The sequence below is a fragment of the Vidua macroura genome, chromosome 3, assembly GCF_024509145.1.
Source record: "Vidua macroura isolate BioBank_ID:100142 chromosome 3, ASM2450914v1, whole genome shotgun sequence".
NCBI classification, from domain to species: Eukaryota; Metazoa; Chordata; class Aves; order Passeriformes; family Viduidae; genus Vidua; species Vidua macroura.
The window spans coordinates 42,590,746-42,617,227 of NC_071573.1; the positions used below are offsets into that span (position 1 = coordinate 42,590,746).

At 43.4% G+C, this 26,482-nt stretch overlaps 1 protein-coding gene across 2 annotated transcripts in view; it reads right to left on the minus strand.

Annotated features, from left to right (window-relative positions):
* DISC1 (DISC1 scaffold protein) overlaps positions 1 to 18,782 on the minus strand; it is a 211,521-nt gene extending 192,739 nt beyond the window's left edge. For both annotated transcript variants that reach the window (XR_008436078.1, XM_053972179.1), the window contains exon 1: positions 18,737 to 18,782. The gene's annotated coding sequence lies outside the window, so the exon portion shown is untranslated. The remainder of the gene's footprint in view (positions 1 to 18,736) is intronic.
* Positions 18,783 to 26,482: the final 7,700 nt, after the last annotated feature.

Below are 26,482 nucleotides of genomic sequence, written 5' to 3' on the forward strand. Positions count from 1 at the left end.
AAACACAGCAAAACACCATGCTCACTACTCGTAACAAAGATAAATTATTTTAAAATAATATGAAATTAACTCAGAAAGTGAATGACATGAATATACACTGGCTACTTAACCCAAAGATGGAAAACCTTACTAAGCGCACTCTAAAAGATAAACACAAGGCCTTGAAGTACAACAGGGCAAGCCAGTCAGTTTCACAAAGGGCAATCAGAAATCTTATGGATTATTCTTCCGAAAACAGCAATGCTGGTTTTTACCTGCCAGTCCTACCTCACAAACGAAAAGACAGTAACAAAGCTACATGATAGATACACTCAATGTGGCAGAAAGCATCTCCTTGGCTAACATGAAATAGATCCTAACTTGACCCTGGAATAGATGATCCCATGGAAAATTCTGTCATTGGCAAAAGCTGGCACCATAGTAGGAAAATTCTCAATTAGCTAAAAGAACAAATACCCTACTGCTAATGCTCACTGCATTAAAAAAAAACAAAAAAACAAAACAAAACAAAAAAAAAACCAAAAAATAAGTTGACCCTGATCTTTTCTTAGCTTACAGCAACTCAAAACCCCCTGGCAAAACCGGATTTTCCCCCAATCTTCATTCTCACAGGAAGGAGACATCCAGTTCTGACAGACTGCTCAGAGGAAACCATTAACTGGAGCAGCTCTTCTCTCCCAGTCAAGTCTGTACAAATCCCCAGCAGACCACAAGTGTAGGAACACTACAGCAGCTCTTTCACCATGACCATGTTGAGGCTCTCCAGGGGAAAGGGAAACACAATAATACCTGTTGATTATTAACTACTTTGGGATCAAAGCCACATAGAGGATCAGCTGCTCTGGTTCTGCACCCCAGGCAAGAGTAATCAGATCCTTCTTACACAATTTCAGTGAGGGTCTTTAGATTTGCACTGCTCTAAGCAAATTAAAATGTCCCACTCTCCTAAACAAGGATTCTGGCAGGACAGGAACAAAGTTTCAGCATGGTGCCCTGCTAAAACAGTACTGTCCCACTGCAGAGGCAGCACAGCCTGGGACCATCCAAGGTGTCCAAGAGCACCTCATGCCCCTGAGACCCCACATCACTGCTGAAGCACAGATATCAGCATCCCGCACACACTGCTCCCACCGTAGACACAGCAACCAAAAGGATGTTAACAGCAAGGAAATCTTACTACAGTAATGTAAAATATCACCAAACTCAGGAGCTGGGTGTCACACCCTCCTGAGACTGGTGTGCCTATGGCTCTTCAGGAGCAGAGCCAGGAATGCAACACAGTCACAGCTCAGCCTGAGCTTTTAGTGCAAATACTGACAGGTTAATGCATTACTCATTAAATGGGAAAAGCCAAGCCCCAGCAAAATGCTGTGCTGCCCATTTCCTTCCATCACCATGATCTCCACGGGCCATTAGCAACAGGAAGCACCTGAAACTTAGACCAGCACCATGAAATTCAATCTCATTCCTGCCTCAGTAACCATCCTTGTCCAAAATCCTAACAGAGAATGGAAAGCTCCTGTCCCCAAAGACATGCTCTCTAACAACAGAGAGAAATTAAGTTTATATGATCAGCCTAGCTCTTGCCACAAAAAGTCAGATATTTTATGGAGCTGAAGCTACCTCAATTTACCACCCTGAACAAGCTTGGGGGTGTTCCTTCCTTTTAACCTGGTGGTGTTTCTCTGAAGTAGAACATTGATGTGTGGGGGAAGGGGAACAAACAACCACAAGAATTAGATAGCCATAACATAAAAGGAAAAGCCTGTGACTATATGCATTTGGCCTTGCAAGTAGTCTCCCCCTGCACCATTCCAAATGCCTGCATATCTACAGTAATGACAACACGCAAGACTAAGCTGCTATGTCAGTGGGAGGAAAGCTTACCACTGTAACAGAAACAAAATACTTCAAGTATCCCACTAAAAGAGCAAGAAAGCAATTTACTATCATGAAAAAAACTATTCTTCCCATTCCCATGCTCTCTGGAGAGTTCATGGCTTCCCAAAAACAAAACAAAAAGATGTTAAAAATTGTTTCCCTTATTGCTTAAAGCATATTTTCCAGACCAGTCTGATGGTTTTCACCATCATCAGAATGGTGATTTAAACTCAAGTTGCTGTCAGATAGATGAGCTGAGCTAGTGACTGTGGTGCTCACCCCATTAATCAATCAAGTTGTGAAGCCGTTGACAAACTTCATTATCTACAGACACATTTAAAACATCACTATTATCTGATTCTAATTTCCCATTAGTATTATTATTCACCATTAAGCAAGGTCTTGAAAAGCTACACCAGTGCCACATGCCTCACCTTACACAGATCTGGAGACTTTCAAAACTATTCAGAAAATTTAATGGTATCAACACCCAGTTCCTGCCTCTCTCACAGATACTAACCCTTTCATTTTATTTAGTTTTACAATACTCACTACCAACCTCTTGACTTTTCACTCCACAGGTTGCCTCAAAATCTCCCTACTAAGAGATCTTCCCCTGTAATGGTTTCCTGCCCCACTGACCTCTCAGTCCAGCAAAGGAAAACTTTCAACAAGAGTACATTAAACCCCTCCAAACAACCAACTCTTCAGCCACTGCAGAGAACAGAGAAAGGTCACATATGCCACATCCATTCTGCTCTTAATTTCAAGGAGTCAATTTTCCCACACACTTTTTTCCCAAGGAGATTTTATAATCTGAGCATACATACAGCGTGTTCAACAAATTTTTGTTCAGTTGTAGTTGTGACTTGGTTGCTCTTTCATTCAATCCATTAACATAGGGAGTGCACACAACTTTAAAGGAGCTAACTAAGCAGTACTACGAAAACATATTTTCCACTTTCCATCCCTTATTCTGAGTACACAGGTGTTTATATAGTAAATATTTACTATTCAATGTAAAATCTAATTTAGTTGGGGTTTTTTTTTACACTTGTCAGTGTTATGAATAAACAGAGTGACAGAGCAAAAAGAGCAGAGTAACAAGACAATTTGCCCTGACACCGAGGTGACACAACTAAGAGACCTATTTGTAAGGCAGCAAGAGAGGAAGGGAGGAGGTGGTGAGAAAAATCAGAAAATGCCATTGATCATACTTATTAGACAGCTGGGTCCCAATTAGAAATATATCACACAGAGATAATAAGAGGTGTTCTGGAAGGAAGCTTGGCTGTGAGATGAAGGAATATCTGAAACACAGTGAACAGCATTTTACAGTACGTACAAAGGGGAGGCAGAATCCAAATTCTGCAAGTCCCAAAAGAATCACATCGAACAAAGAAACCCTACTTGAGGCAAGTACATGATCTCACCCCTCTGCCTGCAGACTTCAGATTACTCATTAAGGCACTTCACATTCTCAGCATCAATAAATAGGGAAGTAACTCCCTGTCAATAGCTAATTCAATTTCCATACAGAAAACTCATGTTTAGCAAACAAAGCATATCCACAGTGGATCCTAGCTTCCTCAGCATCAGTAGCTTGCAGGCTTGATATTTCTCCCTGAAAGCATTTTTCAGGTGAGCTCTTAATGGAATCCACACCTATATGGTAAAGGAGAAGAAAAAAGAAAATTACACGGTGTGTTAAATAGTTAACACTACACAGAATTAAGGAAATACCTTCAAAAAAGGATACTGTCATGCTTAAAATAGGATCAGCAGCCTTTATTCAGTGCCAGAGGGCCAAGTTTTTCCTCGTGTGACTGCTTGTTTACAAAGGGTGCATTCATTCCGAATACATAAGGGTTTTGTAGTAGTTTTCCTTCAAGAATATTGAATAGTATTACAACATACCCTAGGTTCAATCCTAATCTAAGCGATGCAGCATGAAAGGGTCGCTTTCTGGAAAGAGATACAAGATATTAAGGATGAACTTGGAAATCACTATGGCAACTCCGCAGGTCCCTTCCCATTCACCTTGGAGGCCAACACTCCAAAGGAGGTAAGAAAACCCCTTTCCACAGGAATCATTAATACACAATATAGCCAAAACCAGAAAAGGTCACAGCCTGTCTCCGCTCAATTAGAAAGAGGGGTTTGCTCAAAGAAACACAAGGCTAAAATGGGAAAAGAAAAAATCATAACTCTCAAGGAGCGCTCATGAGGCGTCACACACTCGAGTAAATCGCACTTGAAAGGTCAGCTCATTCAGTAGCTGTCAAAGGCCCAAGCTACGGCAAGCAAAAAAAGCCTAACCAAGTGTGCCTAATTTGTGAACAAAGTCAGAATTAACCTTTAGGGTTTTCGTTTTTGTCAGTACAAAACATTGTTTGCAGTGCTTTCTGTCCTCCTGTTCATCACAATTAATTTACCCTGGTGCTAATAAATCCCCTTTTCTTACACAAATCCACTACAATTCCACCAGAAGCAGCTTAGGCCCAAAGTTTTGACTTCTCTGTACTGAAGAGAACAAAGGATGATTTATCTAAATTTAAAGTGGGAGGAAGCCAGTGGCAATACAATACCTGCCTCTGACTGCTTTTTAGAGTGCTGCTGCACTGTAATCTTCAATGTCGTGTATGAGAATGTGCCATTTTTGGTGCCCAATCTCAAAGAGAGCTATAAAGAAAATTGATAACTCTGATAGTATCAAGTAATGGAAAGGAAAAAAAAAGACATATTGGATATGGTCTTAATCTCAAGTATACAAAACACTGCACATAAATATTTGGTGATTCTTGTATATTCCTTCAACTTCCCATGATCCCAATATTTTAAAGTAACCACAAATCTCTAAAATCAGCCTTTTTTTTCTTTTAAGTCAAATATTAATTTTAAACACCCCTACTTTGCAGTTTCATAAGGGCCTAGAAGCTGTATGAATAGGGCTTCAACTGGAAAACAACTGTCAATGCCTTCCCAGAATGAACCACAACAATTTCACCTTCAGCAATGAGATGGGGGAACATACAACATCATTAAAGGGACTTCAGTATTTAAACACCAAGAAAACTTTTAATAAGTAGAACTCCTCCCATTTTCAGGAGTTACTGTAAGGCCAATAGCAAATTAGCAAGTAAATGAACCAATAGGAAAGGACAAAACAAGAGATAATGCATCCCAGGGGACTTCACTCATTTCTTTGAAAACCATCATTACGTCTAATTGGCAGCAGCACTTGCTGCTATGCATTCTGCAACATATTTTGTGAAAACCTTTATTGTAAAAGCACTTCTCTGCAGAACTCTTAAAATGCTAGCATAATTAATTCAAAAGCTTAACAAGAAGTTACTCAAGCACGTGTACACAAAGATTAATGTGGATTACCAAAACAGGAATGAGCTGTTTTCTATTAAACTGTTGGCAAGGATGACCAAAGTGTTTGCAGAAAGTCTTGGTGGACTCATGGAGCTGGGAGAACCACGTACCCCAAACAACCCAAAAGGCAGCAGACATACCTAGTGAGAAGTACACCTTTCTTTCCCAGTTATCCTGAGAAAGGTGAAGTGTTTTTTTCCAGAATTTCCCAGTGGCTCCAGCCTTTTGCCAGCATCACTGTTGATAAGGAGGGCAGCCCTAGCTTGGACCAGCTGATTGCTGCTGTTCTTAGAGAAAAAGAGAGCAGTTCATCCACATTATAGGTCATGGTCTTGTAAAATTCATTTATTTATAAAAGCATATACACACCGAGTGTCTGCTGAGAAGGCAGTTTTCTTTTTCTTCCTTAAGCCAAGACTGGAGACATAACGTGGGTGACTTTTCTAAGAGCACCATAACTTCCCTCCTTGTAGTTGGTTATTTTAAAAATAAACAAATAAACCATACCAAATAAACCATTGATGTCTTTGTATTATTATAACTGCACCCTCACGGCCTGAAGTGAAATCAAAGCATCTTATTTTTTTAATTAAAAAATGATAGCTACGTTATCTCACAGTCACAAGACCCTTTCTTATACCACATTAACTGAGAAATAAAGCCAACATCACCAGGGGCTTAAAAAATTATATATATATATATATATATATATATATGTTAAAAAAAATAAAACAACCACTTTTTTTTTTTTTTAACCGAGAAGAAAAAAAAAAAAAAAAAAAAAAAAAAAAGCACATTTTCCCCATACTCAACGCGACTCCCAGGACCTGCTGCTGCGCCCAGCCCGAGGGCAGCATCTAGCCGAGCAGCCCGGTCCTTCCAGCGAGGAGCAGCGCTGCCGGCCCCGGCCGGGGTACCCCACGCCCCCTGCGCGTTCAGGGACTCCTGCGGAGCTCTGCGGCCAGACACCCCCCGCCTCCTCCCTTCCTCTCCGCAGCACCCGCGGTGCTCCGGCCCCGCTCACCTGGGCCCGCCGCGTCCCCGCCACCGCCGCGACGCCGCCTATCGGTACCGCCCGGGAGGGGCTGCAGCCGCCACATCCCGCCCGACTCCGGCCCACACCCGGCGGAAAGCGGCCCTGGCCCGGCCACTCCCCGCCGGGGGCGGGCTCGAGGCAGCTCCACCGCCCCGGGGAAGGAGAGGGCGGCGGGCGGGACCGGCTCCGGCGGGCGGTGCGGTGCGGTGAGGGCCCCAGGGAACCCGGGTCCTGCCGGCTCCCGCCCACGCAGTGGTCTCAGGCTGTGCAGGCTCTGTTTCCGCAGGTCTGCAGCGTTAAGTTGGGCGGGAGAGGAAACAGTGAATCACAAGAATCGGTCAGATTGGAAGGGACCAAGCTCCCTGCTCAGGCAGGGTCATCTTAGAGCACGTGGCACAGAATTGCGTCCAGATGGTTCTCGAGTATATCAGTGAGGGAGACTCTACAACGTCTTCGCACAATCTGTTCCCGTGCCCGCAGAGTGAAGAAGTTCTTCCTCATACTCAAGTGGAATTTCCTGTGCATTGGTTTCTGCCGTTGCCTCTTGTCCTATTGCTCGGCACCGGCACCACTGAGATGAGCCTCTTATACATCCTCCCTTCAGATACTTAAAAACATGGATAATGTCCCCTCTCAGTTGTCTCTCTTGAGGCTGAACAGGTCCAGCTCCCTCAGCCTCTCTCATACTCTCTCTGGAGCATCACAGGGGAGATGCTCCAGTCCCTTAATCATCTCTGTATCCCTCCACTGGCCTGCTGCAGGAGCTCCATGTTTCTCTTGCACTGAGGAGCCCAGAACTGGACACAGCACTCCAGATGTGCTTCACCAGGGCTCGTTAGAGGGGCAGGATACCCTCCCTTGACCTGCTGGCAATGTTCTTCCTAATGCATCCAGGGATTCCATCAGTCTTCTGGTCCACGTGGGTGTGGGCATGGTTCATGGACAGCTTGTTGTCCACCAGGACCTTCAGGTCCTTCTCCATGAATTTCTTTCCATCAGCTCAGCCCCTAACCCATACCTTGGGTTGTTCACCCCAGGTGAAGGACACAACCTATGCTACACATACAGATATATGGCCTCCATCTCACAGGTCCCAGCATAACAACAAATATATATACCAAACATGCTCTTGGAAAACAATTTATTTTCATGTTTAGCCATACTGAGCATTGCTTGGTCTCAGAGCCATCTTTGTTTGTGAGCCCTACTCTAGCACTGCTTTGCATGTCAGATACTCACTGAATTTAGCAAGACATGTGTGCAGTTATTATGGTATTCATTGGCTTCAAGTAGCCATAAACATCTTGCAAGCAGGACTTAAAGGGATGCTAAGAAAGTTTGCAGATGATCCAAAATTGGGAAGAGCTGTCAGCTCCCTTGAAGGCTGGAAAGCCCTGCAGAGAGACCTCGACAAATCAGAGCGCCGGGCCAACCATATGAAGTTCAACCAGGGAAAGTGCTGGACTCTGCACCTGGGATGGGGTAACCCTGGATGTATGGACAGACTGGGGAATGAGGTGCTGGAAAGCAGCACCATGGAAAGGGACCGGGGAGACCTGGTCAGTGGGAAGCTGAACATGAGCCAGCAGCGCCCTGGCAGCCAGGAGGGCCAACCCTGGCCTGGAGGGCATCAGGCACCAGCATCACCAGCTAGGCAAGGGAGGGGATTGTCCTGCTCTGACCTGCACTGGGGCAGCCTCACCTCAAGTCTTGTGTGAGTGCTGGGCACTACAATAAAAGAATGATATAAAGTGCTTAGAGAGTGTCCAGAGGAGGGCAACAAAGATGATGAAGGTCCTTGAGGGGAAGCCATATGAGGAATGCCTGAGGATACTTTGTTCAGCCTGGAGAAAAGGAGACTGAGGGCAGACCTCATTGCAGTTACACCTCCCTTGTGAGGGGAAGAGGAGGGGCAGGCACTGACCTCTTCTCTGCAGTGACCAGTGACAGGACATGAGGGAATGGCCTGTAGTTGTGTCAGAGGAGGTTTAGGCTGAATATTAGGAAAAGATTCTTCACCAAGAGGGTGGTTGGGCACTGGAACAGGCTTCCTAGGGAAATAGTCACAGCACCAGCCTGACAGAGTTCAAGAAGCATTTGGACAGCACTCTCAGGCACATGGTGTGATTCTTGGGACTGTCCTGTGCAGGGCCAGGAGCTGGACTTGATGACCCTTGTGGGTCCCTTCCAACTCAGGATACTGTGATACTGTGAATTTTATGTATGTATTTTCATTGCTTTTGTAGGGCTCCGGATATCTTTATGTCACAGAGCTTTTTCATTTTGTTGAAAGGTACCATATTATATATATATATATATATATATATATATATATATATGGGGTTTTGTTGGTATAGAGGCAATTTTCTTCATAGTAGCTTATTTAGGAGTCTGGTTTGGGTTTGTGACCAGAATCAGGAATGTTTTAGCTGAGCAGTGCTTACACTGCTTCTTGAACTGCCCTGCCAATGAGCAGGCTGGGGTACACAAGAAGCTGGGAAGGGACACAGCTGGGACAGCCTGCCTAAACAACCCAAGGGATATTCCAAACCATATGTCCACATGATGTCATGCCCAACAGTAACGGTTGGGGGAAGGAGGAGGAAGAGAGTACATTCAAATTTATGGCATTTTTCTTCCAAATTCACTGTAAAGCATGATGAATCCTTGCTTTCCTGGGGATGACTGAATGTCTGCCTGCCTGCCTGCCTGCCTGCCCATAGGAAGTGGTGAACGAATTCCTTGTTACATATCATTGGAATAACATGAATTTCTGCTAAAATCCCCTTTCCTGTTTTGTAACTTAGGTAAGTTTAGTCCTCCACCATTTCCAGTGTATCTTCTCCTCCCTAGTTAACACATACACCATCTTTTGCTATCCCTAGTATTTCTCTATTGACAGTATTTAGTATTATATATATTATATATATTATATAATAGTATTTCTCTATTGTTATTCATAATTACGAGCTTTATACAAGCTTATGAGTACCCACTGACTACAGCTTTTATTAATTTTGCTAGAGTGGTACCTGCTTCATTCATAGATCATCATATCCACTGTATTAATCATGTACATGGAATCAGTGTTTTCCAGACAGCCTCCATCCATCCTAGTCTTCAAGAATGCTCCTTCCTTCTCAGATGCAGGAAATGCAATTGTAAGTTAAATACACCATCCTGTGCACAAAGAAGTTTTCACAACATTCAGAATAGTTGCTAAAAAAAGCCCAGGTTTATCTAACAACTGTCATATTACTGATTTTCTCTGGTTTCAGTCCATTTACTAAGAAATACAGGACATGCTAAGAGAGTTTTGACCTCCTGCTCCAGTCTGTGCCCTTCATGACTTGTGAGAGAAGACAGCAAGCAGCTGTGCCTTACATGCCAAAAACAGCCACACATCCTTCTTCTTCCTTCAGCCTTGCTGCAGTGCATCTGATTCAGGGGATGTCAGTGCTGGCTTCTATCATTCAGAAAGAAATTGGTTGTAAAAGGGCAGCTCTGTGGGTGCAGACCAAGGGCCCATCTAGCACAGCCTTGCCCCCAGCTCAAAGCCAGATCAGCTCTCTCAGCAAGAGCAGGAACAAGGCAGCACCCACAACACTTCCCCTTTGGACTGTGCCACCCCCTCTGACCAATGTGTGCTCAGGGGGTTCCTCAGCTCAGTGAGGTTTGTTGGGCCAGTAGCCTGCCATGGTTCTCAGGCTTTCCAAGGGCTTGCCCAGCTCCACCTTGAGCCTGCTTCAGCTTTTGGCCCACAGAGCATCCACAGGTGAGGAGCTGCCCAGGTCTCACCTGCTGCACAAGGCACCAGCTCTTGCTGTGAGCCTGGCTATGGCTCCATGCCTTTGTGAGCTCCTCGATTTTTGTGCTTGAAAAAATATATTTTTCCCAAAGTGTCTGTGCCTCTGATTATTTCCTGTGTTGACTCATTATGTAGTCCATTTTCCAAACTGTGCAGTGCTAAACTAATCAGACTGTTCTAGTACACAGACCCTCTATAATTTTTTTCTGTTTCTGTTTTCTGGGATGAGGGAACAAAGTAAGTGTTCAGGTTTGCTATGGATTCCTGCAGTGGCATCTTCATGTTTCCTGTTCTGTGTTCCTTTGCAAATGATCTGTAACATTTGATTGAGTGCAGCCACACACTTAACTGATGTTTTCTGATATGTAACTAGTGCCAGTTTCCTTCTCAGTGGCTGTGGTCATTTCAGAGCTTTTCATCTTATATGAGAGGCTAGGAATTTTTCTTCCTGGTAGGTGCTGATTCAATTCACACAGTGAATTTCATCTGTGGTTTGATTGCCCAGTTATTCAACCTCACAAGGTCCTTCTACAGTTCTTTGCAGCCAGCTCTTGTTCATGCTACCTCAAGTAACTCAGCATCAGCAGCAGACTTGTTTCAGCTGCTTATATGGTGAATAGGAGGGGTTCAAAAGACACTAGTCAACACAAAGCTACCAAAAGGTACATAGTCTCAAAACAAATATTTAAAAGAAGCAGGGCATGAGATGTACTTGGGAGAAAAAAAAAAAAAAAAACAAAAAAAAACCCTGCTAGTGAGTTCTTTGCATTTGTTCTGAATCTACTGGGAGAGTTAAAGTTTATCCCAAGCCTCACCACTTCTGCTTCAGGTGAGCTTTGAGCTTGCCTTACCTCGTGTATACTCACATCAGTGTGTATATTTAACAAAAAAGTGCCACTACAATAGAATACTCAGCAGACTGTAATTCATTACCTCAGACAACAAGCAGGAGTATGTGTGAATATGTGTGAGTATATACACAGAACATGACATTCTGTTCCTTTATCCAGAAAGGAACTGCTTTTCGACAACCATGATCATTCAATTGCCAGACCAGTGGAAAGGAGTTGCAGGGGGATGGAGAATAGTTTTTACTGAAGACTTTAAGCATAACTGGAGAAAAAGGTGCAGATACCCTTCTGAAGCAAATGCTAGTAGGGGAGAATACTATCCTTGGGTTTTAATGCTGTTTTAATTGTACCCTAACCTAATTATAACCATAACCCTAAGTCTGATTCAAATGACATAGTGAGACATCCAGAGATGTAGAGAAAACTACCTAGTTCCAGTTTACCCTAATGCACTTTAGGGCAGTAGTTAAGTGTTTAGATTGAGATAGATGGTGTAAATTAACAGTGGATACTATAATGCTGTCTTCTAGTTTAGATTAGTCAGGAGGGAGCTGGAGAATTTTGCTATTTCTTAATTTCCATTTTTCATTATAATGGCACATACAGGCAGAGCCACCAAAAGAAATTGTCCTGCCTGCTCCCTCCACTACTTCTCCAGTTGTGCCTGCCTTCCCTTTCCCCACGCTACTGACTGATTTGTGCTGGCAGAAGAGTTTCATTGGCTCTACAATGAACTAGGAACTTTTTTTTTCCCACTAAAAACTTTTCTCCACTTAAAAGCAACTGTGAAGCTACAGCATTACATGCTGCATCAGAAATTGCACCACATTTTAACAAATGTTCTCTGTACTGAAGGCAGTGCTGCTGCCTCTTTCCTTCTCAAACAACTTCCTGAGCCCTTGTGCAAGCTCCAAATTGACCCATTTTCCACTGCTTGTCTTGGCTTCTCAGCTTCTCATTATCTACACATAGCTGCTGCTTTGTGTGGTACCTCCACTTCCAACTGACATCAGGGGATGAGAGCTCCCACCTGCACCGGCTGCCATAAAGAGCAGATTTCCTGTAGCTCTGTGCCTTGAGACCTCTGGTTCATCTCACAGCTCAACTGCAAACTCTGCCTTTCCTCTTCTTGCATTCATCTTTGTTTTTGCCTCTCTGCTTCACCAGAGATCTTTTCTGTTTCAGTAGTAAATAACATATTGATCAAAACATGCTGCTGAAGGGAAGCCAGCTCTACTTGCAAATTGAAATCAAATTAAAAAAAAAAAAAAGGTTTTGCCTAGCATAAAAATGAGGAAACCCTAGACATGGCATACTTATTTATTTGTATCTCTTTAGCATCAAGACATCTTGATCTTTTTAAGATAGGCTCACATATGCCACTGTGGCATCTGTCATAGATCAGAAGAGTAAAAAACATAATGTTCATGTTCTAATATGGATTCTTTTTCCAGCTATTCTTCTCTTCCTCTCTCCCTCCCTTTAAGAACCATTTGCAGGACACCTTCTGAAGGATGGCTGCAGCATGCAGTGAGGTGAGAGGGTGGGAAGGAGTGGCTGGTTTGGAGAAGCAGCATGGGCTGGCAGAGTGCAGCAAGGTGAAGCACCCAATTGTCCAAAACCAGAAGTACTCATTTCACTGTCAGTGAAAAAGTTCATCACCAAACGATTGTTTTCCATTAAAAACCAGTAAAAGCCGGGGTATTTTGGGTTAATATGCAAAGAACTTTTAAATATATGTATTTTTAGGTGTTCCACAGAACTGAAGCAAAAATTCTTTTGCATGGCTTTAATCAGTGCTTTGTTTAGATGTACCATCATACTCTATCCAAAATGAGATGTTCTAAATTTGTGCTTTAATTAATTCTGTGGGTACTTACAATATCTCTGGAATAGGCTTTGTGATGTGATTAGCATAAAGGTAATCTTCCTAATAGATAGAGAAATAGAATAAATCAAGGTGCCTAATGTGAAAGGTAAAAGTCCCAGACTCAGTTATTAAACCACAGAACTCCTAGAAACTTCAGCTAAGCCAGGATTTTGTTAAAAAAAAAAAAAAAAAAAAATTAAGCAGCTTTTTAAAACAAACTCATGTAAATCTGAAAGAAAAAGATGAGGCTTTATTGTGATTCTTTTTACAGGTGATTCTTTTTACAGATGATTCTCTTTCTAGAATCATCTGTTTCATTATTCATATACAACTGTAACAGAGCAGCTCTTTGGATTTCCTGGCATCATTTTCTGATCCTGTTCCAAAGACAGTGACTCAACTGGTGTCAGGGTAGGCTTCAAAACAAGAGTAAATCTGATAGCTCATTATCACTCAATTAAAAATATTTATGGGATTAATAATCACATATTATGGATAACTCAAAATTTTTGAAGTCCTAATCCAGTGGTATACAATTCAAAAGAGTTAAGCCTTTCGATGTTTATTTTGACTGAATGACTTCCCATAAATTTAAATTAGTTGAAGAAAAGAACTAAGCTTCCCTAGAGATACCTGATCACTAGCAAACAAGATGAGGATTGATGCTGCTGTTCTGCAGGCTTTAAGAATGGATTTTACTCATAGTAGTGTGAACCAGCCATAATTATATGTCAGTAGATCAACTAAGAACAAAACTGTGAGAAACAAAAGCAGGAACACTGGTGATTTAAAAAGCAGAATAAACATATTTTACTCATCAACCATCTTTTTTACTGAACTAATCACCCCAAATCTCCTCAATTTATTTATCATACTGTTCACTATCTACTGCTTGTCACAAACTGGGGTTTAAACATCACACTACAGCCACTAAGTAAACAAACATTCCTGCATTAATTTTTTTTACATCTGGATATGGAATTACTTTCTATTGAGCTGTCATTATTATACTGGGAGTTTTTTCACAGCACATGTGTATTTGGATTTGAAGTTGTCATTATTTGGCTGTAGCATTCATTTAAATAAACCTTACCTCTTTAACATGTCATCTTAGAATGGCCATTGGATACATCTGTTCTCATGTGTGGATTGAGTGGGTCCCATTGAGGGGAAAGTAATTTTCTCCCATTTTCATACCAACATGCCTTGTAAGTGAAGAATCACTTAAATAATTTATTAAACAGAAATTCACAGCATTGGAAGTTCTAATATGTAAAACATGTTGCCTTGCATGCCAGAAATCCAAGGGGTACTAAAGCAGGATTGCCATCTGGGGGATTGAAAGCCCACATCATCACTTCTGTAGGGTTTGCCTGAGAATGTGCAGATAGGCAATGTAGCAGGCATCCAGACATTTGTGAGTAAACAGGAAAAAAACCTGCTCTCTTCCATGACCTTTACCTGCCTTGCCTGTTCACAGGTATTTTCCTGACTGCTAAGCCAGGAGCCAGTTCTGCTGGTGGTCCTGTTGTTTCTGCCTAATCAGAATTGTAAAAAGAAATATTTCTCTGGTTGGTGATACAAACCACACGTAACAATTCTAGGAAATTCTGGTTGTCTACTTTTTAAGAAGTAAACTATAAAAACTAAAAAGTCATTCCCATTTTATTCTCCAGTTCAGGAAATGCCATGAGGTGACACAAATGTTTCAATTATTAATGCTTGAAAAGAGGAAAGCTGATTCCATTTCAGACACCATCAGATAATACTTTTGCCAGAGGATGTTATTACAGTTTTTGGCTAAATATATAATATAAATAACCTGTCTTCTGCTATAGAAAAAATTACTACTGGCTGAAAACAATTATTGTGAGATAACACAGGGAAGTTTGCCAGCCGGGCTTGTTACATTTTCTAGCTCTACATTTATAATTTACATTAGTGCACAGCACTATCTCTGAGCACAGCCAAGCCTCTGCTGCTCTATTTATGAACCCACTTTACATATCAGTGGCAAAATTATAAGGCTGAAGTAAACCATGCAGTGAAGTAATCTAAACCAAATCCTTAGAAGATATTAATTTCCATTCAGGAAATAAGCACCACCTTTAAATGGACCACATTCAATATCAGTCAATTATTATTCCAATTATTTGGCCAGCTTTACAACTTGCCTGTAGCTCAATGCCAGCGTTTTGCTTAGCAGACTAATGAAAATTTGATTATCAAAGGCACCAGGTCAGCTGCACACTCAGGAAGCAGGGAGTAAGCTATAGCAGCCGCCTTGGTCAGACACAAGGCCAAGGAATTGTCCATCACCTCATTTTATTATGTCAGTAGTAAAAATAAACAAAGCATCCTCCAAACAGCTATCTGGGCCTAAGAACAGGTGGGTGTGGACCCAGTTTTCCCTGCCCCAGTGATCTGTGGAAAAGGATAAAGTGTGGGTAAAAGTGTAGCCTGCCCTGGGACAAGGGACATTCATGAAGGAAGCAGTCATCCCTCCTGTGCCCACAAGTGTTTATAAGGGAAGGTAGGGCAGAGATGCACAGGGAACAGGAGGGAGAAAACCACTTCAACTATTTTTTTTCATTCTTGGATCGGCAAGTTGCAATTGCACTGAAGGTGAAATCCTAGTGAAGCCAGTGACAAAATCTCACAGGTAGATCATAGGACCAGACTTGTACAGAGAAAACCGACCCTTACCATGTAACAGCTTGCCAGCAAACTCAGAATACAACAGAGCATGCTCTGGGAGAGTTGTTATAATGTCACTCGTATTTTCTTGGTCTGATCACAGAAAACTGGAAAATTCTCTTTGGGAACAAATGTCTGGATGGAGATAAGGCTGCATTTGCAGTTCATGGCTCCTGTGTGATTTGCTGTGGAAAAGGCTAAATGTGGCTCCATTCAAAATGTTGAAGTTAGCTCCTGGGAAACATTCTCCTGGTGAAATGGAAGTCATGGAAACTGTGCGGATACCTGCTTTTAAATGGCTGTGTGAGAATGAAAGTTTTGTTTCTCCTTTCACTTTTATTTCCTTATTCCTTGCACAATACTTATTTTAAAGCAAAAAAAGAAACCGGAGCAAAAGTTCTTGCTTGGCTTTTTGAAGTTGGACCAAATGCTTTGTCTACAGCAGAGATGGGACTCTGGGGTGTGGGAAAGTTGTTGCAAGGCTCTGTCAGCTGCTGTGCTGCAGATGCCACTTCTCCTAACTGCCAGGCTGTGGGCAGGAATCTGGCACCTGGGAGGGCAATGTTGGTTGGAGGGAAGATCCCCTGATTTGTGCTTCTCATCCATCTGACATATGCCAAAACTCTGCAAAATCTGGATTTGTACTAAATAAAATTGGATCCCCAATTCAAAGCCTGTAAGTTAGGATGTTTGTCAATCTTACTGGCAGCTCATGGGATGACATCAGTCTTCACAAGGTCTTATGACAGCCTCAAACCCTGAGTCACCTTCTGGAGGCTCCCATGTCTTCCAGCTGACTGCAGAGGGAACCAAGGAAGATCGCCTTCCTCAGCTTAGCACTCCACACTCTAGGAGATAACTCTGGGCTATACAAATGGCCACTCAAACAGAACTGCTGTGATTCAGCCCTTGGGAAAAATAAGAAAAGGAGAAAGTGGTGCATATGGTTTGGCAGAAAGCAAGAGGGAAAAGTAAGAGGAATAGGGAAGGCAAAAGAGAAAAAGGGGAAGAAATAGAAAGCAATGAACATGAGCTGTAAGATGGAAAGCAGCTGCCAAAGGGAAATAACAAAGAGTCTACGGGGCTAAAAGTGTCTGAGAGGTCAAGCAGAGGAAAGTCAAAAGCACATGAATGACAAGCCTGAGTATCCCATGGAGAAGCTCATCCCTGTGCCTTGGCAGAGGAGCAGCAATTGCCCAAGGTCACCAGAGTGACTGACTCAGCCACCTCCAGGGCCTGGAGGGAGTCCTGCATGAAGGACACTGCCGTTTGCTCTGTCAGGGTCACTCTGTGACGGCCCCTTCTGCCATTCCTGGTAACAGCAGAAATTCAGCACTTGGTAGTCAACAGCCAGAGAATGCAATTGTCTTTTCCTCTTGACAAACATAGAGCACTGTTCAGCAGATATGGGGCAGGGTTTCTGACGTGTGGTACCAGCAGGAGGAATTTTTCAGCTTTCTGTTTTCAATTCTCTTTTAGATGTGAAAAGTTGGCAAATTATTCAGTGCTTTTTCCTTGCTCTGCTGCCCAAATTATCTCAGCACGACCAAAGTAACATAAGCACAGAGAAGCCTTCAAATATATTCAGTGCATCCTGGAAATCTCTGGAAACACTTTCAGTTTAATTGTTAAACGTCTTTCATGCTTACAATGTACTTGGAAAGTTACACAAATCTGCATGTTATACAGATCCAGTGATTAAAAGTCACTTACTGGTTCATAACAGTAAGGTACTTCTGAATGGCAAAGTTAAGTATTGTTAATAGAAAAGAATGTGGGAGACATTAGCCAGTGTAATTGCTTGATAGAGTCCATTATCTTTAATTGAGTTTTTACAATTGCGCACACATGTGTACCTACTGTGAAGACACCAAACTACAAATAAAACTCTGGTAGAGCAAAGCCACAACTTAACTATTTAGACCATTGATAATCGGACCATCCTTGCAGCTGGATTAAGTACCATAAAACACAGTGAGATGTGTTTTCTCCTTGAGAAACCTTCCTGTTCACCACTTGTTGCTGTGAGGAAGCATTCCTGAGGGGTAGCCTGCACATCTGGGAAGTGAGCATCCAGGCTCCAATGTGCCCAGAGCTGCAGCGAGAGGCCCAGGGAGGCAGAGAGGAAATTCTCACAACTGCCTGTTTCCCCGACACAAATTAAGTGACTGAGTGACCACAGGCCACAACTGAATTACAGGAGTGAGTCACAGAGTTCAAAACAAGAGCATCCACTAATTGTTTCATGGAAGAGGCTCAGGGAAGTCTGAAGAAGGATTTTGTAGGATATTCTTTTACTCATTGTGAACTTTGTAGTCTTTTGTAGCAAAGCCAGCTGTTGTGATCTGAGAGGTTTTTTTAGGACTCATAGCCCAGGGAAAGCTGCATTCCAGGGTTGGGCATCATCCCTCATGGGCAGCTTTTTTTGCTGTGAGCCTGGAACAGCTTTGGAGCTGTCTTCTGGAGCTCTCAGACACCACCAGATGGCAAATGGGAGGAAGGGATAAATGACCTTGTTCTCAGTCTAGCTGCCCCATCAATTCTATGCAAATGTTTTGGTCAGTTTAAGATTTGTTCACCTACATTTCAGGTGTTCAAGACAGGAAGATGACCTGTAATTTTTATTTGACAAGTATCTCAACCCTCAAGCCTCTAGCCTTGGATAAGACGTCTCAATGATCATCCCCTGAGCCTTGCTCAATGGAGCTTAGAGCCACATACAAAGGACATTCATCCACTGGCAGATTGCTCTGGTCAGGTGGTCACTGAGAATGAAGATGGCTTCCACAGCTTATTACCACAGGCTTACAAGCACACTGCAAGTTTATGGCTTGGGCCTGCCTTGTGGCTGTGCTTTGGCTCTTCCCTGCCCCTTCCCCACCACCACCGTCCAGCAAGATGCTGCAGCTGAGACACACATAACCCACTCACTTTTACAGTGCTGATTCCCTCGATTTCTTTGACCTATGTCTTGGAAAAACAATCTGCTACCCTTTCTGGGTAATTCAGCTCCTCCATAAGTGCTCTCACCCCTGATTTGCCCAATTTGTGTCATGTCCCTCTCCCACAGCTTCACCTCTATTGTGCTCCAAGTTACTGGGATCCAATTTTCAGAATCCAGGAATGCAGAAAATAGTCCAGGATCCAATATGCACTAGTGGTATAGAAACATCTGCCAAAAATGTCTTAGTGCACACTGGGCTTCCACATACCTATTTCTCAGGACAATTCAGATTTGTGGTCCCCAGCTGCTGTCCAGTTGGTAACACTGAGCTTTTCCTTTCTGCTGCTCTCTCTGTCCTTTGAGACACGAAGTCTTCTCTCATTCTTGCCATCAATTTTCTGCTTCCACATACCTGCCTGAGACAGGAAAGGATCACAGCCGACCTGTTGGACTGTTGTTTTCTGAGCTAAGGCTTATTCAGTATCTCAGAACTCTTTACAGTACTTCCTTGCAAATCAGAGCTAACCAAGGCTTAGTGACTCATTTGTCTGGAGTCATGTTCTTTTCTAATTTCAGTCCCAACTTGAAGATAAAAAATCAACAGAGGAAGCAGATGAATCAAAATGGGATTTGCAGTTTGGTGGAGAAGACCTGTGAAGGCATATTCACTTGGCAGAAGCTCAGCTGGGGATTTCAGAGGCAGGCAGGAAAGACTATGCAGATACAGTGATTTCTTCCAATTGAAATTATATGGGCACAAAATACATAATGCCCAAGAGCTAAGGTCCCTTCCAACCCAAACCCCTCTTTGATTTTACTATGATCTCACCCTTGTATTTTTCCAAGTGAAGAAATTGAACAGTGGCTGCTTCTGGACCTGTCCTCCACTAAGAGCTCTCTTGTGGAGAAAGGTCCCTGCTGTTGGCAGCAGCTAGGCTCCTTTGCATTTTTCTTCTACCTGAGTGCTTATTAAAAAAGAGGACAAACTTTTTTCCATTAAAAAAAAAAGAAGTGGAAAAATAAGCAGGTGGGAAAGTAAACAGAAATTAGAAACTTTTGTCAAAAATTGGAAATTTTCCATGTTTTGCACTTGCATTTAATGCAAAGTCCACTTGGAATAATGGTACTTGCCAAATTATTATCAGGAAAGTGATAGTTAGCAACGATATCAGCCAGGATTCAGAAGGAAGACAAATTAGTAGAAAACTATCACATTTGGGCACCATTTACTAGAATAGTAACACTTATGGTCTTGTATTTAAACCAACAGCTTGGTCTCAGATGTCTAAAAAAACCCAATGCATTACTGCCAAATCATTAGCTTACAAAGCTCCAGGCCCTGTCTACACACAAGCCTGCCATCAGTCTAACTAAAATCACTATTTAATCCATTTAGAGCAATCAGCACAACCCTTTTTTTTTTTGGGTAACCAAATTAACCTAAATCAATACAAGCCTGTTGAAAACAGAGACAAACAATTTAAGGACATTGACATCAAAACCTGCATCAGCTCAGGCTGTGTAAGTTTTGTGGCAAGGCAGAAGCTCAGGTCAAGCCAGGGAGATGCTGCCATGGTTCTTTTTGCACCATAGAGCTGTGCCTGAAGCACATCCAGCAGCAGCTTTGAGTTGAAGTGCCCAAGTGGTCTCTCTTGTTACATGCACAGTCGGATCCCCACTGCTTCTCTGGGCCATGCCCTGCTGTGGTCGGGAGCTGTGGCCACCCTCACCCTGTCCTCTTCCCAGCCCTGAACTCTGCATGACAAACACAACCAGTCCCCTGGGGGAGCTTTGGGGGAAAGGTTTAAGACATGGCTTGCTCCTGTAGAAATCATTCCGCTTCAATGGCCCAGGAAGTCATTTAAACTCTATTCTCTAGTGCTGAAAAACATGAGAATGTAAGTACAGACAGCCCTTTTTGACAACATCCTCCTTCCCAGTGTTTGCAGCTGCCTGGGCAGGAGACCACGTCTCCTCTCCAGAGACCTCTTGCACCCTTCTGCTGGGAGACAGGGAGGAAAACACCAGCAGCAGTACTTGGCCAAGGTACAGGCTGTTCCTCCAGGGTGTGCAGGTCTTGGTTGCAGTGCTCAGCCAGAGCTTACTCATGCTGAGGGAAGGGGGCAAAGCTCTCAGCAGGGCCACCCTACAGCCAAACACCTCACCTGCAAGAAGCCTGGGCCCAAAGGGGTCTCAGGGGGTTCCTCAGCTCAGTTTGGTTTGTTGAGTCAGTAGCCTGCAGTGGCTCTTGCTCTCCAAGGGCTTGCCCAGCCCCACTTTGTGACTGCTCCAGTTTTTGGCCCACACAGCATCCACATGTGAAGGGTTCCCCAGGTCTCCATCCACTGTACAAGGCACAGCTCCCGGTGCTTGGTTTGAGTCAGACTATGGCCAGCTCCAGTTGATGGTGTTGCATTCTTCTTTTGGCAGAGACAGTGAGTGGTTGCTCCATATCCATTTTCATGGCATACGTAACTCTCTAGGCCTCTATTAAACCCTCCCTATCCAGCCCACTGGTCTTGCAGTTTCCTTTAATAGAGAAACTATTCCCTATCTTTAGTCATCCTTTCTGCCTTTCTTGGAACCTTTTCCAATTCTGCTATAACCTTTTTGAGATAAGGGATCAGAGTCACACTCAAAAGCAGGTGGCCCAGGGATTCATACATTTATACAGCATATCCTTGCTTTTATTCCTAGTCCTCAAAATTCCTAACATAAGACTGTTTTTTTTTGTTTTTGTTTTTGTTTTGTTTTTTGTGTGGGTTTTTTTTTTTTTTTTTTTTTGCTTATTGACAATCATTGAATTGATATTTTTTTGGAAAATTATCCCAGTATTTTGAAGGGGGTACATGGGGATTTTTTTTCCCCTGTGTATTGCTTCTACCAAAACTCAGTCTGTTTCCCCATCCTGTCACTCTGCGGGTCCATTTTGCTCTTCTGCCCATTTTTTAGTCACCTGTTGTCTTTACTACAGTAGATATCTCACTGTGAGCTCACCTTCTTTTCCATGTCTTTATGTGTATGTGACATATGTGTGCACAGGGCAGCAGGAGGGAAGTGCACAGGAAATAAGGCAAAAATCCAAGTACGTACTTAGATATCAGTTATCCCATTTTCAGGTGTTGCATCAGCAAATGTCCATGGTAACATCCTACAGTAAAATGTGACTTCCAAAAGCAAATGAGACCAGAATCAGAAAAGTAGGGCCACAAGCAGGCCAGGGAAGGGCTGCCGAATTTCAGAGATACCTTCATAGCTGTCTGTCTCTGAGTTTTCCTGCTGCCCAGAGGGAGCATAAAGATCAGCTCCCAGAGCTCCTGATGACCTCAGGGAGAGCTTTGAGCTTTGACCTGAGGTGAAGCTGCAGGATGTAGCTGCTGATTTTCTGCAGCTTAGGGATGCCACTACCTTCCCTGCTGAAGCTGGGGAAACTGTTTACTGAAGACACCAGCTGGAATCCCACTGGAGTTTATCATAAAGACTGAGAGGACTCAAACTGTCTCTGACCTTTATACATGTGTATGTTGGATCCCGAGCATCCAGAGGTTCACAAACAAAATCTGTCTTTGTTAAGCTGTGTCAGAAAAAGATGGAAATCCCTCTGAAACATGTGATCTTCCAGAGGCAAAGGAACTGCTCTAAAACAAACCAGCATCTCCTTCCTCCCATGGCTGTAATCCAGAAAGCAGTTTACATCAATGAGGTATCTGGCCCCCAGCTAAGCTACAAAAAACCAAAGATGCTCAGATATGATTGTGACATTATAACATAAAACAGAGCTAATTTTGTACTGCAGAATGCCTGGGTAGGAACAGATGTCTACAGCCTTGTGTCCAGACAGACCAGCCTCACCTGATCTTTTCCAGTGTGCCAGCCCTCCATCATGGAGCTGGGTAGAGGGCAGGCAGCAACTGTGGGTGTAAGAACAGATCTATGCTGTTCTCTGCCTTTCAGTCCCAGAGTGGGTATCCTGTGAAAGGTACCCTGTAGGAGAAGGATCTAAAATTACCCTTGAATGACCTTTAGAAGAAGAATCTCCAGGACAACAGTGCCACCATTTCTAAGACTATTGATGCAATCTTGTGATTGTTACTAATGCCTTTCCACTGGGGCAATCCAAGTGATGACTATGGCTGTATTATCCCCTTTAAAAGCCTGATGCTTCGTCATCCCTCTGCTGTGGTGCATGCCAAGTCTCTCTTGGCCTGGGACACCCCTGAGCAGCACAGTGCAAGGGAGAGACTAAGGCCCAGGACAATACAAGGGACCAATCACCTTTAGCATTAACTGGGCAATGTCCCATGGCTTAAGCACCAACCCCAGCCCCTTCTGTTCAGGGAGCGCAGCACAGCCACTTCTTTTATCCTGCAGACACACAGGATGTTTGGAGCCTCCTGTGTTTCTACCTGAGGGATTTCTGTGACAACAACAGTTAGGGCAGGGAAGCACACAGGCACATTCACACATGCAGGAGCATTTGATTTTATACCAGGAGTTCAACAGCTAAAAAAGGCTTGCATTTTCTTGTATAGGCAGCATGATTAGAACCTAAATTAAGGAATTTAGGACTCTGGTCTAGAAATCCTTACAGACTCCTTCAACGTACTAGTTCAAATAGGAACAATAGTTCAAATAATTCACAAATCTGCAAGAACACACCTGGTCAGAGTTTCTAATGGCTTTTTTATTTATCTGTCTTCAAAACACCATATGCACATATGTTGAGATATAAAATAAAAATATGCTATTCTCTGGTATTCCCCAGATTTCCAAATAGTAGAGTATGCAGAGAGTAAAAATTATTACTATCAGAGACCTACCTCAGTCTAAAACTGAAATTTATACCACATCACTAATTGTGTTTAAAAGCACTTAAAGAGAAAACAATAACTAACTTGTAACTCACAGCCAAAAGCTTGAGCACTCCAAAGGCTGGACACTAGGTGGCAGAAAAATTATACCTTCTCCAGTAACTGACAAATACTCATCCTTCTAGTAAGAAGGCAGGCGCAGGGAGTTACAGGATTTATCTCAAATAAATTGAAGGTTTATAGCTGCCCTGCTTTTCCTGATCAGTTGAAATGAGCATAGATCCTGTTAAGGTTGGGCTTTTTTGCTCCTGCAAAGCAACATTTCTCCAACAGCCCATCAGCCAGGAGCCATCACAGGCAGAGGCTATGCTGAAGATGCTGGAAAAAAGGCTTGGGAAGAAGGCAAAGGAAACAGGTGTTAGAACACATCCTGCCCGTGCCCTGCCCTCCTCTTCATGCCCTCCAGCGAAGATACAGAAACCATAAATAAAATAACTAATAAATATAAAATAACAGGCATCAGGACTTTATGAAGGTGAGCAGGAGGTTCTACATTAGTGTTTCAAACATCATCCCCTGCTCCCTGGGTACATGTAAATGCAGGCCTGTGGCAGGTCACAGACATGCACATGCGAGTGACCGTGGCATTTTGGTGGTGCAGCTTCTAGCCTTGGCTGGCTCTCAGGAGTAGAAGGAGCTCAGGCTCGCATTGGTGAGAGTAGGGCTGGAGTTAAATAGTCATGTCTTATTGCAGGCTCCTGGCTGATTTACTGATTTATGGTTTCATCTTACTCATCTCCCCTCACAGCCCCGGCATCTGCTGCCTGTCACCTTTACTTCCAGGCATGAGGTGCAAAGTAGAACACACCTACCAAATGCCCTTGCTGCAAGGAGAGAAACAACCCCCACTCCCACCTAAAAGGAGACTCCTGGGACTTAAAGTTCCCATGACATCCAAACTCCCAGAACTAACTATTCAAGCACATCCTTCGCCACCCTGGTCTGTCCCTGAGCATGAAAAGGCTCATTTTAACAAAAACCTGGGCAATTTCCAGATCAGTATGTTCAGCTTCTCTTGCTGGGGTCATCTGAGGAGAGGACCTTAAGTAAGAATTTCATGGAACTAGTAGGACCCTTGTGAATTAAAAGGGACTTGCAAGCCTGCAGGGAAGCTCAAGGCTATGGGAGAAGTGCCCAAAGCTACATGTACCCCAAAATCTGCACTGCATCTGTAGCCAAGAAACAGTTTATGCTCAAGAAGTCATCTGACCTTTTGTGGCAGTGCAGGAGTAGAGCACACACAACAGAGTCTTTCTTCAGGAGGAATGAACATCTGCATGACATGAAAACAACAAAGAGGATGAACCTACATGTCACTGGTCTGCAAAATCCAATAGTGGAGGCTCGGAGTTCAGCCCCCTCGGGTGGCTGAAGGGACACCAGAGCCAGCCTGCCTGGCCTGTGGGAGGAGCTGAGAAAGGAACCATCGCATCACTTTTGGCCAGCGTTCAGGGAAGGCACCGACTGGCTCCAGAAGAAGTCATCAGCAAGTCTCTTCGGCTACATTCTGCAAATAGGCCTTTCAAAGGGGTGATGGGTGAGGTAAAAAGAGGTAGAATTTGTGGGAAATCATACTCCTCAAAGACAACCTTCCTCAGAACTGCAGAAGAAACTTCTTTCATGTTTGTAGGCAATTTTCCTTGGCTCGTGATGATTGCAAACCTTAGAATAACCGAGGTTTGCTCACCTGCAAAAGCAACATGAGATCTGCCCACCCACCCACCCATCCTGACACATGGCACCATGGCTGCCGTAGGACATATGCACCAGGCCTTATCTGAATGCAGGAATACCAGACCTCTCCCCTCAGAGTCAAGAGCACTACTCCCAAATTTGGAGGTGCAAGCAGACAACCCTACCTAAGAAACCGATCGAATCCTCTTCCTGCACGGACACATTTTACCCCAGGATTCCAGCTAAACACGGAAAGGACTGAACCATGGGATGGACATGGGCCATGGCTCAAAAGAACAGTACAGCCTGAGAAGGGATAAGTAAAGAAAGGGAAGAAACAGAGAGGGGTTTAAAGCAGCAATGCCAGCGAAATGGACACATAAACAGCATACAAGGAGAACTGTGGTCACCGTAAGCATTCCTTTATGTTAAAAACTGTATCTAACCATGTCTCTAACAGCTGCAGATGATGGCAATTCAAACATCAAGGTTTGTGGCTACCAGTGTGGGAGTGAAGGTAACATGAATGGGAAGTTGGGTCATATGGGAACTGAGAGCTTGTTGATTAGTGACAGCATGACTGGAAGCCTGCAAACCCTGCTCAGTCCAGGACCTGCAGGTTTTCAGCTGCTCAGGAAATCAAGTTTCCCTTATTTATGGCCCAAGGCTATCCATGCATTGGGGACCTTGTGGTAATTTTAAATTCAGTTCCTTTGGTCAACTCCAAGTCTCTCTTATAGCTGAGTCACTTGGTTTCAAAGTGTTGTTTCCAACTTCTTGCAGGGCCGTCTTCCTGTCCCACGTCCTCCCCAGTCCCACCCTCCTTGCATGAGCACCCGCTGCCCTGTGGCTCAGCCTGCTCTTCCTCCATGCTGTCCCACTCCTTGCCACTCTTCCCCCCTTTGTCTCTACCTCACTTCCTTCCATTTTGCCTCTCCACTGCCTTCACCCTTCCCAACTAACCCTTTACTGTCACACTGCAGACTTATGTAAGTTTGGACAAGTTTCTTTTCCAAAATGGGAAGTAGTAAACCAACCTACTACTCACTGTCTTCTGGTAAAAATCCTGTCACTTTATCCCCTCCCCTTTCTACCATCTTCCTTTTGTTTGTTTTGGCTAACCTTTTGCCTACTCTTAAACTGCAAACTCTTTGAGGGCAGTGCCAGAATCTGGTCTGGATTCTATAAAGCATGCTTCTAATATGCTAAATATTATAAAAGGTGTGGTTTGTTTTCTTTCTTTTTCTTTTAATTTTCAATTAACTCACTGGACATCCAAGTAAGCAGGAGTTTAAGTAGACAGACATATGTGTCTTGTCAACAGGAAGTTTCCCTTGCATAACTTCTCTGGCAGTTTTGGAAAGCTAAATGTGGGTGGCGTTTTTCCTCACTGAAAATTAACAGTCAGGAAAAAAAGTGAACCTGTAAAGAAAAATCACTTCTGAGAAAGGAGTCCAGAAAGGGAGATG